Source organism: Callorhinus ursinus, unplaced genomic scaffold, assembly GCF_003265705.2.
Source record: "Callorhinus ursinus isolate GAN/ISIS: 27379988/994484 unplaced genomic scaffold, GSC_fseal_2.0 scaffold16, whole genome shotgun sequence".
In the NCBI taxonomy this organism is placed as follows: Eukaryota; Metazoa; Chordata; class Mammalia; order Carnivora; family Otariidae; genus Callorhinus; species Callorhinus ursinus.
Window position 1 is genome coordinate 43,800,959 of NW_027397078.1, and position 16,783 is coordinate 43,817,741.

Consider the following 16,783-nt stretch of genomic DNA (forward strand, 5'->3'; position numbering starts at 1 on the left):
CCTCCTCCAATGAGCTGACAGACCAAACCACGCGTTCTCGCTCTTGAACTGGATGGTTTCAGGCATTTCGAGACAGACAAACCCTTTGTCCAAATGCAGTTTCCTTGAAAGGAGTGAGATGCCGAGCAGAGGGACACAGATTTCCTGAGACCCCTCTATCCCTGTGCACCCCAAGCAGTTCTGAAGAATGCCCATGCTACTTCACAACAGGGTCTGAAAGCCCTGCTCCCCAAGTCAGGACTCACTGAATAGTGTAATGCCCTAGAACAATTTTATCCTTCCCCAACAAAAATGATCAAAATTTAAGCATCATACTCTAGGAGCCAGCATCCTTGGGGCAGAATGGAGTTCCTTATCAGTTAGAAAATCTTTGCCCTAAGGTTTTTAGCCAACTCAAAGTCTCTGACTTGCATAAAATCAGTGTAGTTTCGTCTACACAAGTCAAAGAAATAGCGTATCATGCTGCTTGCTTGGTTAATCCATTCAACCAAGTTGGATGGCTCCAAGCCTAACAACAGCTCTGTCCGCCATTTTGCTCTTCCTGCGGTCTCATGCTGTGGACAAACAGGACCAATGTGACCTTTTCAATCGCCATGTGAAGTCCTGCCCCCTTCCAGCTCAATGGACTGTCCACACCACAGCCCCACGCTCTTCAAGGATTCACTGGATGCCAACACTCAACCAACTGGAATGCTGAAATGTGACCCATGTGTACCGTAGGCCATCTGCTGGGCTGCCATTGACCACACTGAGGCACTAAAAATCTTACAGTAAGAGAGTGGGGTAGGACTTTCTGATGAACACGCCCACCATCGTGTGTGCACCTCACTGGGTACACATGGGTAGACTCCCACCCCCTCTCCCACCACCTCAGTCTCCTTCAGCACTGGTGGGGAGGGGTCCCAGCAGTTCCCGCAGCCCCCAGGGCTCATGCCTGAGCTGAAAGCCCCCAAGAGGTTGTCCAACCATGGGAGTCTCCTCACACCTGTCCTGAGGTGAGTGGGGCACAGGGACACCTGGTCAAAGATTCACCTGAGCTTGTGGTATCACCACCATGTGACGCTACACAGAACATCTCCGTGACACACGGGCAGGACAAAGGATGCTCAGCCCTCACAGCGGGACCAGGCCACCAATGGATTTCCAGTCCTGTACAGCATGGACACATGGTAGATGCTCTCACAATGTTTGTTGATTGAATGGCTGATGCATTGTACCTAATAACCACCTGTTTCAAAATTGTGTCTTCTACCTCCTCTTGTTCATCTTGTGACTTCATACCACGCAGAAGTCATGAAAGGCACTCGGGCAAGGGATTGACCCTGCAGTCCTCCTGATTGGTTCCTCACGTGCCTAACAAAAATGTTGGCAATGCCCTTCGGTACAAATGGGACTCGAAGGAGCCTGAGTTTAACAAAAATGTCAGGAAGAGCAAAAGATCTGATTAGTACTGTGGGAGACAGAAAAAAAAAATGTCCCGAAAGATGTTCACATCCTAATCCCCATGTGGGAGACAGAAAAATGTCCCCAAAGATGTCCACGTCCTGATCCTCGTGTTGGGAGACAGAGGAATGTCCCCAAAGTTGTCATGTCAGCCTCCAGAAACTGTGAATGTGACTTTTGATAATGTGCCAGGCCGAATAGGGGCCCCCCAATTTGTCCACGCCCTGATCCCCAGAACCCATGAATGTGCTACCCCGTACAGAATAGGGATTTTGCAGGTGGGATCGGGCGTCCTGATTATCCAGGTGGGATGGCTCCATCACAAGTGCCTGTAAGAGGGAGGCAGGGCAAGATCTGACCCTGAGGAGGAGGGACCTGAGGTGCAGCCAGAGACGGGACAAGGTGCAGAGAAGCAGGAGGAGGTGCCATCAGTGAAGGAACGTGGCCATCCTCCAGCCACTGGGAAGGGCGAGGATGCCCATCTTCTGCCCCGAGCCTCCAGGAGGAACACAGCCTTGTGGACACCTTGGTTTTAGCCCCGAAACGCTCGTCTCAGACTCGTGGCCTCCAACACTGTGAGTGGATCAACACCCTCCTCCCCGCCACCACTCCGGCCACGAATACCACCTAAAGCGCACAGCTCTGCTGAATGAAGAAGAGTTTTAATTTCCAATTGCAAAGTCATTCTGTGTGGCATCTTCAGATGCCCTCGGACGGCCGGAGGCACCCATTAGAGCTGCTGACCCCACCTCGCCCCCCAGCAGGGCAGCAAGAGGACCACGCACTCAGGGAGAGTCCCCTTTGACCACAATTAGGATCACAGCGCAGTGGGCTCCACTCCACGTAAGTGGGAGAACATGCCCATGCCAACCCTTTGATCATTTATATTTCCGTGCCTCAGGTTGTTCAATAAAACATACCACCTCATTCTCATCATCTTTAGGGTGCCCGACTTCAACTCTGAAGTTAAATTCTCTGAAACGGACGAGCGGCCCGAGTGCTCCAGAGAAACCAGGAGTTTTTCCCATGACCCGCGCTCATGGAAACCAAAATAATGGCCTCCGAAGGAGCTGAGGATCCCGGGTTTTTGTCGGGTTTTTGCGGTGATCCCGGGGCCACTCCCTCCTGCTTGCAGCCCCAAGTGAGACCTTTGTTGTTGCTTCTCTGCTTCTTAAATGTGCGTTGTTTTCCCAGGAGCAAACTGTGCCTTGGTGTCACCATTTTACCGCCAAGTGCCTTCCATCTGAGCAGCTTCTATTTGGCATGACATGCACATGCTCCGAGACACAACATGGGCACAATTTTTAGTGCCATTGTCAGCCACGCATAAGGCACTTGCAACTGCAAAAGCCCGTGGACTTTTGGTGGGATGCAAGTGTTACAGACTCACTTGTGACCCCCAACCACCAAAATCTCAGGTGAGAGAGTCCTCACCTCCAGCACCTCAGAAGGTGGCCATCGTTGGAAATACGATCATAGCAGACGTTATCTGTTGAGATGAGGTCATTGTGCATCAGGGTGGGCCCCTAATCCAGTGTGACTGGTGTTCTTATAGGAAGGTGAAATTTGGGAAGAGAAGCAGACGTGCACACACGGAGGCCCCGTAATCATGCAAGCGGACCCTGGAGTGATGTGTGTATGAGCCCAGGGACACCAGGGATTGCCAGAAAACCACCAGAAGCTGGGAGGGGACTGGAACAGATTGTCCCTCGTGGTCCTCCATGGGAACCAACCGTGATGACACCTGGATCTCAGACGTCTGGCCTCCAGAACTATGAGGAGATATGTTCCTGATGTCCCACTCACCAGTTTACGGTACTTTGTTGCAGCGACCTCAGAAGACCCAATGCAGGAAAAATAGAAACGAGAAGCCAGGGCTCTAGCTGAGAAGCCCTCCCGAACCTGGTAAGCCAGGAGAAGACAGGGGAGTCCCTGGCCGGAGCGGGGTTGGGCAGAGTGGAGGTAGAAAGACAGAACCAGGAGGTCATAAAGGAAAGGGTTCAGCACGACATGCTGAGCCTTGAATGCGGGCACAAGGAGAAGAAAAAGTCTGGGAATCTGGAGGGATTTTGGAATTGTGGCCTGGTGGATGAGGGATGGAGATACTGATGATGTCATTCAGACAGATGGGTGTTCAGGAGAAGGAAGATTAAGCTGGAAGCAGGATGGTGCCTTCATAGAAATTATGTGTAGTACTTTCAGGCCAGACCACGAAGCCTTTCTTGTCTTTTCAGTGGGGAAATCGGAAAGAGGTGAGGCTTTGAGTGTCCATTGGTGGTACCCATTCAGCCTGGAACTCATCGTTCTGCCATTGTTATGGAAGATTTCTCCTACAGTAAATAGCAAAATGTATCCTTTCAGGAAGACAAGACCTATTCTTCAAGAATCTAATACAGAGGTACCTGTATGTAGAGCCTGGATGGAAGGATGGATAGATGGATGATTGGTGGATGGATGGACGGATGGATGGATGGACGGATGGATGGATGGAAATGATGGATGATGGATGATGGATGGATGGATGGATGGATGATGGATGGATGGATGATGGATGGATGGATGATGGATGGATGGTGGATGGATGGGTGGATGGACGGACAGGTCAAAGGATGGATGGATGGATGGATGGGTAGATGGATGGGTGATGGAGGAATGGCTGGATAGGCAATGGATGGATGGATAGATGCGTAAGTGGGCGGGTAGGTGGATAGAGAGCTCCCACAATACCCCCCCCCCAGAATTTAACATGATGCATGGTCACCACCCGGTGAGTGTCATATTTTCCCCACCCATTCTTGTAGGAGAGCAGAGGTCACACTCCCATGAGCTGGTGAGTACCCAGCATCCTGTGCCTGCGACATGGTAAATAATCAACATTTTTTTGAGTAAGCAGCTGAATCAATGATTTAACCTTCTCCTTTGATTTAGCTGGGTCGGCTCTCAGAAGGACTATAGGAAGAAATATGACTAAAATGACTTCCTCCACCCGGCCGACATAGGATGATCCGCACACCACTAGCAGCTGTAACTGATGGGTCCTGTGTGCTGAGCATCAGACGAGCTGGCCTTACAGATGAGCAAGGAGCAGGACGAAGATGGGAGCAGGTATACGGGGGAGATGGGGCTCAGGTCATCACTCTTGCAGAAACTGCTGCTCTGAGAGAGATGACCAGGCCAACACACAGCCCCCTGGATGGTATAACGTAGGCTTCTGCTACCAGGGGCCCACATGAGCTCAAGGTGAGTGAGGTCAGCAGCTGATGGACTCAAGGTGCAAGGATTTGGGGTATAGGAGGAAAACCTGGGCTTCCCAACCCAGTCAGCACCAGAGTCCCCTGGGACCAGTGCAAACAGACTCTGGGGTCGAGGGAACCTGGAGGTGGCAGGTGTAACAGGCTGGCCAGGTGGGTCTAGTGTCACTGTCTGTCTGGGCGTGGACCAGCCTGTGGAAGCCACAGGTCTGGGGATGCCAGAGGAGGGGGAAAGGTGAACCACAGGGCAGACGCCCCAAATTGGAGGGGCCTCATGCCCCAGCACAGCTCCTATCCATTGCAGAAAGGATGTGTGGGCCTCAAAGCTATCAATAAGGTAAGGAATACCTACAGAAACACTGTGCATGGGGCACGTGGAAACCAGAAGCTTGGGGAAAGGGAAGGGTTGATGATAGAGGGACTATCACTCAGCCTTGAAGACCCAGGCAGTCCCGCCATTTGCAAGAACACGGGTGGACCTCGAGGGCATGACGCTGAGCGTAATATGTCAGACAAATACAGATTCTGCACGCTCGCACTTCTACGTGGAATCTAAAATGCTCAGACTCACAGACGCAGAGACCAGACCGTGGTTTCCAGGGGCTGGGGTTCGGGAGACGCGGAGTCGTTGGTTCAAGGGCTCAAACTTTCTGCTAGAACACGAGTGAGTTCTGGGGGACCTCACATACGGCACGGTGACCACAGCTAAGAATACTGCATTGTGTCCTTGCGAGTTGCTAGGGGTGGATCTTAAATGTCCCCACCACAAAATTTGTTTCAAAGAGAAAAACGGTACCACATGAGGAGGTGGGTGTGTTAACGTGCTTGATTGTGGCGATCATTTCACACCGTGTGCACACGGATCGAAACATCACGTTGGACGTCTTAAATATATATACGGTGACAATCAAATCTGGCCCCATAAAGCTAAAAAATGGAGAAAAGAAACTGAAAGTCAGAAAAAGGAAAAGAAGATTGGGTAGGTAGGAGGGGGTGGTGCAGGCGGAAATCAAGAAAGGACAGTGGGAGGGGGTAGGGGGAAGCAGGAAAAGTGTCGTGGAAGCAAAAATCCTAACTTCCCGAGCAAAGCCCGCCTTGAAGACCGTACTGAAGACGTCTTTGCATTTTTCAGATTGCGATTTCTAAATGGGGCCGTTTGCCCCATCACTGCCATGGTTACAGCTGGGGGGAGTTTCCTGGAACTCCGCGCGTTATAGCTGGGCCCTCCCGGGGACCTGAACACGGTCCCAGCGGCACCCCGCGGGCTCCAGCCAGCAGCCTCTTCCCACACCAAGGAACTAAAATGGACCCGGACCCGCCGCCTCGGTGGTCTTTCCACATGGTGGTGGGCACAGCGTGGGCACGGCTGGACCACGCCTGGATCTGGGATGGGCACGGAAGCACGTCTGCCTCCGCCTAGCAACGGCGAGAACCGGTCTGGGGAGGCGTGCAAGAACAGCCAGGGAACGTCGCCCCCACGAGCACCCCCAGACCCACCTCCCCGCGGTGGACAAAGTGGACTAAGCCCACAGTGTCACGTGGGCTACCACGGCAGCGACACGACCCCCTCACCCTCAGTAGCTTAAATCAGCGCTTTCCGCTCGCCAGCCCAGCACCAAACGGCCCCAGGGCTCTGGGCCTCGCCAAAACCCCAGTGCACGCTGCCACACCACCCCCTTCCATCTCTCAGCCCTGCGCCTTTTCATCAGAACTGTGTCTCATCTGTTTCTCATTTGTTTACACTGAGCTCATCCAACTGTTTCCTGAGAACCATCTGATGTCCCGGAAGCCACACAGACTCTTCAAAAGCCTTCTCTGCAAAACCAGGAATTTGAATCTTGCCATCGTAGAAAGGAATGTGGGTTGCAAAACCCAGAGAAAAATGGTCTGGCCTTTCTCCTCTTTAATGGCATTTTATTGATTTAGTCCTGAACCCAGGCAGTTCCCCTCGCTCTAATGTTCCTTTAGGTGGTTGTACCTTCGTACAACCACTTCGCGTCCACTTGGAACCTGGGAATGGGACTTTATTTGCAAACAGGGTCTCTCCAGATGTAATTAAGAAACCCCAGATGAGGTCCTCCTGGATTAAGAGGGTGTGGCCCTAAATCCAATGACAGGTGTCCTTGTAAGAGACAGAAGTCGAGACACGGACACAGAGGAGAAGCCACGTGAGGACGGAGGCAGAGACGGGAGGGATGCGGCCACGAGCCCAGGGACGCCTGGAGCCCCAGGAGCTGGAAGAGGCAGGAAGGACCCTCCCTGGATCTCAGTGGTCCTGCCCGGCCTGGATCTCAGACTTCTGGTCTCCAGACCTGTGGGAGGATGAATTCCCATTACTGCAAGCCCCCGGTCCGGGGTCCTTTGTTACAGCCACTCTAGAAAATAAAAACAGTGGCACATGGTTAAATTTTAAGCCTCCAAGAATAAATGCAAAAAAGAGGTCTTGCTTTGTCCTAAATGAAAAGTAAGCGGACGCCCTCTCGGTCTTGGTGGGAGCAGCTCTGCCATCCAAGGAAGCTGAAGCCCCCTTTGCTCCGAGGTCCCGGAGTGGAGCCTATAGACCCATTTTCACCTGATGCAAACCGAAGTGGCTGCAGTAATGTCTGCATTGGCCAGGTTGTCACCCCGTCCTCCTGTGGCAAGGAGCCCAAGCTTGGCCCTATCTGAACGCAGAAGAAAAACAGACCCTTTCTGGCTGGTCAGGGAGCTGCTGCTAATGACTCAGTCAGCTCTGGCCAAATGTGCCATCACTTAGGACCGGCCAGCACAATTTGGGACATTTTGGGGTCCCGATTCCCACAACCTTAGCAAGATTCCACTCAAGTCTCCCGACTCCCGAGAAGGTGTTGGCAGTGATTTAAAAATCCGAGATACGTAAAGATTGTGCACACAGAAGCGTGCCCACACACGTTCACCATTCACCCCAGCCAAAAGTCACGAACAACCCAAATGCCCGCCAATGGATGAGCGGATCAACAGAACGGGGTGCATCCATACAGGGGAATATGTCTCAGCCACGAAAAGGAACACAGCTCTGACTTCTGCTGCCCCGTGGACGGGCCTTGAAAACATGATGCTCAGTGAGAGAAGCCAGACACGAAAGTCCACGTAGTGTGTGAGCCCACAGATATGAGATGTCCAGATCAGGCAAATCCACAGACAGAAAGTGGATTAGTGGTTGCTGGAGGCTGGAGAAGGGGATAGGGAGGGACTGCCAGTGGGGACACGGTCTCCTTTTGGGGGGATGGGAATGTTCTGGAACGAGACAGAGCTGGTGGTTGCACAATGCAGTGAATGTCCTAAATGCCCCTGAGGTGTTCACTTAAAAATGGTTGATTGCATGTTTTGTAAGACAGAAAAAAGCTTCGAAAAAAACTGCAAGCTCTATGCTGACTTCAACAGCAGGACAAAGCCCGAGGTGGAGGTACCCGGCCTCCCGTCTCCCTGCTTCCACACCGAGCTGGCCCCAGGGCTGTGCCATGGGCAAAGAAGGGACTCGCTGACTCGCTGCAATTGCACGCGACCGTGGGACCCTTTCCAACAACTGAACCAGCTTTCTGGGGCGCCGGGCGAACCGCAGAGCAAAGGGGGAAGTGTTGGTTTTTCCAACAACAGCAAACACCAAAGGCCGTTTTGAGTACAAAGTGGGGTCCCCTGCTGCAATGTCGATAAATCGGTCAAGGAGGACGGCTTGCATCTGGCGGGATATAGAAGGACCAGAGAGAGAATCACTGAAGACAATGGCCTTGCTTTGGGCATTAATATCTCACCTCCCCGGATTGCAAATTAATGGTAACGGGGCCCCACAGGGGCTCTGCCTCCTCCCACGCCCAGCCCCCAACCTGTCATCATGTTCCTCAATCACGTTTAGATATTGCTAATTCGTCCCCAAACTCCCTTCTTTCCTTCCTGGAAATGAGATTTTATAGTGCTCTGAGAAAGATGGAATAAGCCCACGCGTCCTTCCTCACTCACCCCTCCTCCGTGTCCCGAGGACAGCCTACGGTCTCCCCTCCGTGCCCTCGTGTGTCGGTCATGGGCGCCAGCCCGAGCACCTGCCCACCCCATTTCCGCAAGAGGGTGTCTGCTAATTAGAGACACCTGCCCAGGATCCCAGGCCCGGGGGATCACATCCTGCATGCTCGCTGCCCTCACCTGACCTCCTTCCCACTCTGACAAAATGTCTCCTTTGGCCGGAAACTTCTCATGCTTCATCTCAGGCTGGGAAGCTTGAAGCAAATTGGACAAGCCATTTTTGACTCACAAAGCTCTGAAAAATTAATATGTTTCTGACTTTTGTGAAAAGTGTCCAAAGTTTTTTGGCTCCTAACTCGAAAAAGGGCCAGCCTTGGAGAGTTCCACCTTTCTCTGCAGTTGGTCAAGAGAGGAGCTTTGTTTAGGGGGTTCGGGGTGGGATTTTTTTGTGTGTGTGCACAAAGTTTCACAGTCATCCCACGTAGAGTGGGAAGGGATTCGTGGGGTTGGGAGGACGGGAATATGCTATTCCGTGGGCATTCCCCCATAATGACACTAAGTGTGCCTTATCAGGCCCTTGAAAGCAACCACTACCAGCTCTCAGACTCGGGTTTGTATTCAGCAAAGAATAAAGGCGGCCAGATCGGAGATCTTCGGCGCTGGTTTCCCACACGTGCTTGCTGTGTACCAACCACGGCTGCTTTCTCCCTCCCTGCCTTACTTGGCCACCCTCAATCGGACTGGTGTCCACTGTGATCCCTCCTCGTGTCTGTCACGAATCTGAAATTCCTCTCCCGTGGGGTGGCCTGTTGTCACAAATCTCGTATTCCTGTCCCATAGGCTGTCCTGTTGGCCATGCTCAAAATCCTCCCTGGAGCTCCAGCAGCATCCCCCTCCACCACCAAACCGAACATTCTGCTTTCTCTGACCTTGGTTGTCCCCTCAATGGGCACATGGCAATTTTGGAGCAGACTTGTCCTGCGGAGATTGAGACCCTAATTGTTAACTGGGGGTCATTCCCATCGGGCAAGTGTTGGTGGGAGCCAGCCCCACCTCTCTTCAGCCCGCCACGGGGTGGGGACGTTCTCCCTCCTGCCATCCCGGCATCCACACTCTCCAGGGAGTGGGACTCTCCGCCCAGCACTTGGAATCTTGAGAGAATGATGCCAGTCGGGACCAGTTGAGAAATTCAAGGCGGTGGCCACAATGTCTCCAGGGTCCGTGGTGGCTCAGCAAGCTCTTCTTGCCCCTCCCTCCTTGGGGTCTGTTCTGTTCTCTGAGGCTAGTTCTTCAGGCTTCCCATCAAGTGTGAAAACTCCCAACTTCCCTCCCAGATTCATGTCCATCCAAGTCAGTCTCAGGTTTGTGGGTCTTCTTGGTTCTTGACTAAGAGTCTTGACTCATGTGGCCCTGTCCCTTCCCTACCAGTAGTTTCAACTGTTTGTTCTCAAAAGGAAGAGAAATGTGGACGGTCTCTGTGAAGGGAACAACCCACATTCTGCTCTTGGTGCCTCTGAGCAACACGATGAGGAGGAGAGGACAAACTATGACAGGAAGTACATGTGTGCATGCGCGCGCGCACGCACGCACACACACACACACACACACAATGTCCTGCTTGCTCAGGGCAAGTTACTGACTGTGAGTTAATTAGGTGAACATTCGAACTTCTCCATCATAGCTTATGGGCTCTCTGGGTACAGAAAATCTCTCCATCTGTTTCTACTCTCTTGTCTACCCTACGTGGAGTGACTCCACTATGGTTGTCCCTCCTGTGTTAAAACAGTGAAGTAAAATCAAGGTGGGGTCTCAGACTGCAGGATAGTGTCAGTCATCATCACCTCAGTTAGAACCTCTTCAGCTTACTCCAGAAAACTCACAAGATCAACCAAGAGCACAATAAACCACACATGACTCAGATCTTTGGTGCTTCTAGAAGGTCAAGAAGACCATGAGCTTCAAATTCATGTGGTGGATTCAACTGTAGAATTAAGTCTAAAATAAGGGGGAGAGACATGGAAGAAGGAAAGTATGTACACGTTATAAGTTCTGGCAAAGCAGAAAGAATGAATGAAAAGATTTTTTTTTCTTTTAATGGGGGGAGAAAGGAGAAAGAAGATGGAAAGTGGGATAAAGTTGTTGACAACTATGTGAGTAACAGGTGGAAATCAAAGGATATTGTGGTTAGCAGAATAATGCCCCCCAAAACATCCTCATCCCCATGTGGGGGACACAGTAATGGCCCCAAAGATGCCCATATCCTGATCTCCACATGGTAGAATAATGTCCCCCAAAATGTCCATGTCTTAATCCCCAAGTGATAGATAAAATAATGGTCTCCAAAGATGTCCATGTGCTAACCCAAAACTTGTGAATGCATCACCTTATAGGGCAAAAGGGACTTTGTAGCTGTGATTAAGTTAAGGGTCCTGAGATGAGAAATTATCCTGGATCACCCAGGTGTGCCCAGGGTCATCCCAAGGGTCCTTAGAAGAGAAAAGCAGGAGGTCAGAGAGGAGAAAGAAACTAAGCTTCTGGCTTTGAGGATAGAGGAAGGAGCCATAAGCTAAGGAGCATAGGAAGACTATCCAAGCTGGAAAAGGCAAAAAGCCAGACAGAATCTCTTCTGGAGGCTCTAGAAGGAGTGCAGGCCAGGCGGCACATCTTAGACTTCTAACTTCCTTAACTGCAGGATAATGAATTTGCGTTGTTCAGGCCACAAAGAATGTGACATTTTGTTCCAGCAGCCGCAGGAAACTCAGGCAGATGTGGGATGGGGTAGGAGAATCCAAAAAGCTTAAATACAAAGACTAAACCCTAGAACAAGAGCACATACCTTCCCAAATGTTAGAGGAAACTTTTACACTTCCTCACTACAAGGAAAACTCATCAAATACAGAAAGAAACAATAAATACAACACAAACGCCAGTCATAACATAAAATCATATGGCTGTGTTGACAGCAAACATATCCGTCATTTCCATCAGTGTGAATTTTCATCCCCGAATCACTTGTGAATGGTAATTAAAAATCTGAAATAAAGGGGTGCCTGGGTGGGTCAGTCGTTAAGCAACTGCCTTCAGCTCAGGTCATGATCTCAGGGTCTCAGGGTCTGGGACCGAGCCCCGCATCGGGCTCCCTGCTCCGCGGAAAGCCTGCTTCTCCCTCTCCCACTCCCCCTGCTTGTGTTCCTGCTCTTGCTCGCTCTCTCTTTCTCTCTCTCTCTCTGTCAAATAAATAAATAAAAATCTTAAAAAAAAATCTGAAGTAACGTAGTGGCAACACTACTTTAAGAAAATAATACACATGACCAAGTGAGGTCATTCCAGGGGGTAAAAGGATGATTCAATATCACAAAAAAAAATATTAATAGAAATCACATGGCAGTGGTCTATGGAGAAAAATCAAATGAGTTCTCTTTGACAAAATTCCTGAAACCAGTGGAAAAACAAGAAACAGATGGATACTTATTAAAATGATATATACACATATGTGTATCTATGTATGTATATACAAATACATATATATTTGTATGCAGGGATGCCCGGTGTCCCTACTACTCTTTAACCTCATACTGGAGGAATTAGCTAATGTTATCAAGACAAAAAAAAAAAAAAAATCAGATTTATCAGACTTGAATAATGAAAGGCAAAACTGTATTTAGTTTTCAAATGATGTGATAGAACACCCAGATATCCTTACAGAAAACCTTCAAGACCCTAGAGAAATAACAATAGAGCTAACTCAAACAAGAAAAGTTTTGAGCAAGGTAGCAGGATATACAATTAACATGCAAAAATGAACAGGCTTGTTAGATGCAAATAATGACCAGTTAGAACATTTACTGCACAAGAAAATGCCATTTGCCATAGCAACAAAGACGATAAAACACTTAGGAATTAACTGTACGAAATGAGACTATAAAACACTCTGAAAACAAACAAGAGTAACATGGAACAAGTAGAAAGACCTCCCTTGTTCGTTAGGACATTTCGGCAGTATACATGTCAGCTCTCCGTGAGTTAACATATGAACGTGATGTGGCCTCAAGTAACGGAAGCAACAAGCCCATTTCTCCGGCGTCGGGCAAGTCGACCTGACGTTCAGAGCAAGAATAGCAGGGAAACATTGAAAGTCGGGGTCTGCTGTAGCAGTTGTCCTACCCGATGGTAAAGCCCGGATAAAACCCGTCGTGAAGACAGTGTGCTAGTGGATAGGAAGGGCATAAAAGAATGCCAACTACACATGCAAATCTGCCATCTCAAATCCCTAGGGAAAGATAGACATCTCCAATAAGTGGGAAAAGACTGCAGACCCCATACACAAATAAAGTGATCACAGACCCACATTTTTTTGCAAAGTGCAATGATACAAGTAATAGAAGAAAAAATGGCTGAATTCCTACATCATCTATGTGCAAGGAAAGCCTTTCTAACTATGACTGAAAATCTAGATGCAATAAAAGAGTGACGAATTTGACAACATAAAATATTTTTGGTCCAATTGACCCTCTCCCCTGAAAAAGTAAGCAAAGTCAAAAGGAGAAGACAAATTGAGAAAGATTTTTTTAGTAGCATCTATCATGGAAAAATGACTGATATCCCTATGATAATAACTTTTTAAAAAAGAAAAGCAGGGAAAAGACCAAAAGTCCTATCGAAAATGGTTAGAATAGACAAATAGAAAAATCAGGAAAATAAAAACATAAAAATAGTCATTGGGGTGCCTGGTTGACTCAGTCAGTGGAGTGTGAGACTCTTGATCTCAGGGTTGTGAGTTTGAGGCTCATGTTGGGAGTAGAGATTACTTAAAAATAAAATTTTTTAAAAACTTTTTAAAAATAGTCCTTATATGTATGAAAAGACAATGATAGATGGATGATAGATGATAGATCGATGATAGCTGCGTAGATGAGAGATGATAGATAGATAGATGATGGCTGCTAAATGATAGATTAGGTTGTTAACAAAACAACAAAAGCATAATGAGAATCACACTAATGCAGTTGGTGGGTAGCAGGAGGTTGGCAACTGTGGCATGTGTCCTGTGGCCCGTGGCCCGTGGCATGCATCCTGTGGCATACGTCCCATGGCATGTGTTCCGTGGCATGTGTCCCATGGCATGTGTCCTGTGGCATGCATCCCATAGCATGTGTCCCGTGGCATGTGTTCTGTGCCATGTGTCCTGTGGCATGCATCCTGTGGCATGTGTCCCACGGCATGTGTTCTGTAACATGTGTCCCATGGCATGCGTCCTATGGCATGCATCCCGTGGCATGTGTCTCATGGCATGTGTCCCGTGGCATGAGTCCTGTGCATATGTCCATGGCATGCATCCTGTGGCATGCATCCCATGGTATGTGTCTCATGGCATGTGTCCTGTGGCATGTGTCCCGTGGCTCCCTTTCCAGAGGTGTTTACAGCAACAGAACTGCTTTGAGTCTCTGGACCATCGACCTGGGTTGGAATGCAGTTGTGTGACTCTGGGAAAGTCACTAACCCTTTCCAAGTTGTCAGGAATAACCACATATTTAAGAAAATAAAGAACAAGGCGAAACATCGCCAAAATGCACCAAAGTATTTATGTTACGATTTCCTGTGTCTTCTAATTTTTACTTTATATATTTCTATTCTCATCATTAAAAACTAATGAGTAGGTTTTGCCTCATGGGCCATTCTAAAGCCAGCTGTACAAAAACAACAAGAAATCATAAAAATCCCGCATTCATCTCTGATGTAAATCACAAAAATCTAATAGCAAAAAGACCTCTTTTCACAGAAAAAGGCCAAAATTAAAATTCCAAGCTGCAGTAGGGAAGACCAGAGGGAAAATTCCCTGCAGAAATTTATCTCTTCATTTGCAGAAATAATCATTTGTTGTTGGAGACCTATGTGTGGTTTGCATGTGTCACGTGGCTGTGTGCAAATGAACGTCAATCACCAGCACTTCCAAGGGCTATTTGAAGCTCAGGATCCTCGTATTTCACAGGTAGCTGGTCCCACGTCGGGAGCCTGAAACGTGAATGACCGAGGCTCCTTAGCGGCCACCGCGGGGCTGTGGGCTGGGGCTGGACACAAGCCTAGTGTATCAGTGTTTACGTCTAGACCAGTGCTGGACGAGGAAGGTAAATGTCCGAGCCACCAAACTGGTGGTGCATTTCTTTCCCTCCCCGGGATGGGGTTTGGTGGCAGAAGGGAGCGTCCTGGGTCAGCACATCTGCCTGTGTCCTCACCTGCTCCCTCATCTCTAACTCCGGCATGCAGGGGACAGGGCAGGGCACTGGGGAGTGTGTGTGTGTGTGTGTGTGTGTGCATGAGGGTGTGTGACTGTGTGTGCATACTGGGGCATGTGGGAAAGTGGTGGGGGCTGTGAGGAGTACAGGCATGTGTGGGCATGTGGCTGTGCGTGTGCGTGGGGGTGTGTGTGGAGGTAGATTTGTATGTGGCGCGTGGCTGTAAGTTTGGGGGTGTAAGTGTGTGTACGCCTGTGTGCAGGTGTGAGTTGTGTATTGCCTGGGGATGTGTGGGTGGATGTGTGTCCGTGTTTGGTGTGTTGCATGCTTGTGCACGGAGATGATGCATACTGTGTGCACGTGTGTAAGCGTATGTGTGAGAGCACGTGTATGTGGGTGTGTGTTGTCCTTTGCACCTCTTTGTGTCTCCGTGTGGAAGCTGGGTTCCCAGAAGGGAAACGGGGTCTTTTCTGTGCGTCCTGCTGCCCTGCCCAGAGTGTGTGTGCCCCACGACGTGTGGTGCCCAGAGCAAGCCCCGCGTCCTGGCCTGGAGGCAGGTGGGGGGGGTCCAACCTCTCTGTTGCCCCACCTCTCAGCACCCAGGTGCCTCCCCCGGGAGCGTGCTCCCGGCTCTCGGTAGAAGCACCAGCCCCTCAGAGAGCATGGTGCCCGGCCGGGACTCAGTGTTCACAGCAGAGCAGCTTGGAAATCAGACCCAGCTGGTCGTGGTGCTGACGGAGACCCACCCGGCGCCCGGTTGCTGCCTCCTCCAGGAATGCACCTGCCCTAGCACCCCACCTTCACAACCAACACCTGCAGGCATCAGCTGCTCCCTTCCCGGGAGAGGACGGACACCCGGCGCCTTGGCTGTCCGTATTTGTTTCCCACACTCCCTGGGGCGCCAGAGTCTCTGTGCAAACAAACGGACGCGGGAGCGCACTGCCTCGCCCGCAGACCCATCCAAGTCTTTGGGAACCGACGGGTGAATTGACTGCCGACCAGCAACCCAGATGCAGGACAGACGTTCTCCTGACAGCCGCCCCTGCCCCCCAGTCCTGGAACACGGCTGAGCAGCAAGGCAGGTGCACCCCGGCCTCCTGGCCCCTGCCCTCCTCCCCTCCCCGCTGCACCTGCCCTTGTTCTTAATGCCCACGTCTCCGCCATCAGGAACAAATATGATTCCTGATTGAACATCACTTTATTTGCCAGTTCTGTGGTCTTTTCTTATCTTGTTCCACACTGCTCAGGCTTTGTGGTTAAATTATGTATTAAGGTCAATGTCAAAACACAGAAGATGTGTAACCTACAGGGAGCTGGCTTTTATTCGTGATTAGGGTGAAGTGCGGGCTGCCTGTCAGCGAGCGGGGCCGGGCCCAGCGTGGGGGCCGCCACGCTGCACGGCGCTACAAAGGCGGCGCACGGCTCCCGGGACGCCCCGCGATGGATGGGCCCGGCTCGCCCGCCCCTCTTGAAAGCCCGCTCGCCTGGGCTTCAATCTGAAAGCTGTCAGCCGCACCTACGGAGTCATGTCATAAATCAAACGCAAAGTGCGTGCGCTGGGGAGCTCCGCGGATGTCATGTACCCGCTTGTACTTTGAGATCTTCTGAAGGAAAACGGTGTCAGAATAAGGAAGACTGGGAGGGAATGTGTGTGTGTTTTTTTCTTTTCTTTTTTTTTTTCCTTAAAAAAAAAGGAAGGAAGGAAAAGAAACGGCACAACGCCTGACAAGGCCGGCTGTAAACTTTTTCTGAAAACTTGCATGGTTCTGAGAGCTGACTCCTGCGCCGCTGTAAATTAATCGGGGAGCGCTCGGCGGGGCGGCAGGGGCACCGCAGGACTTAACATATTGATTTTGCTTCTCGCCTTTGCTTATTGACGAG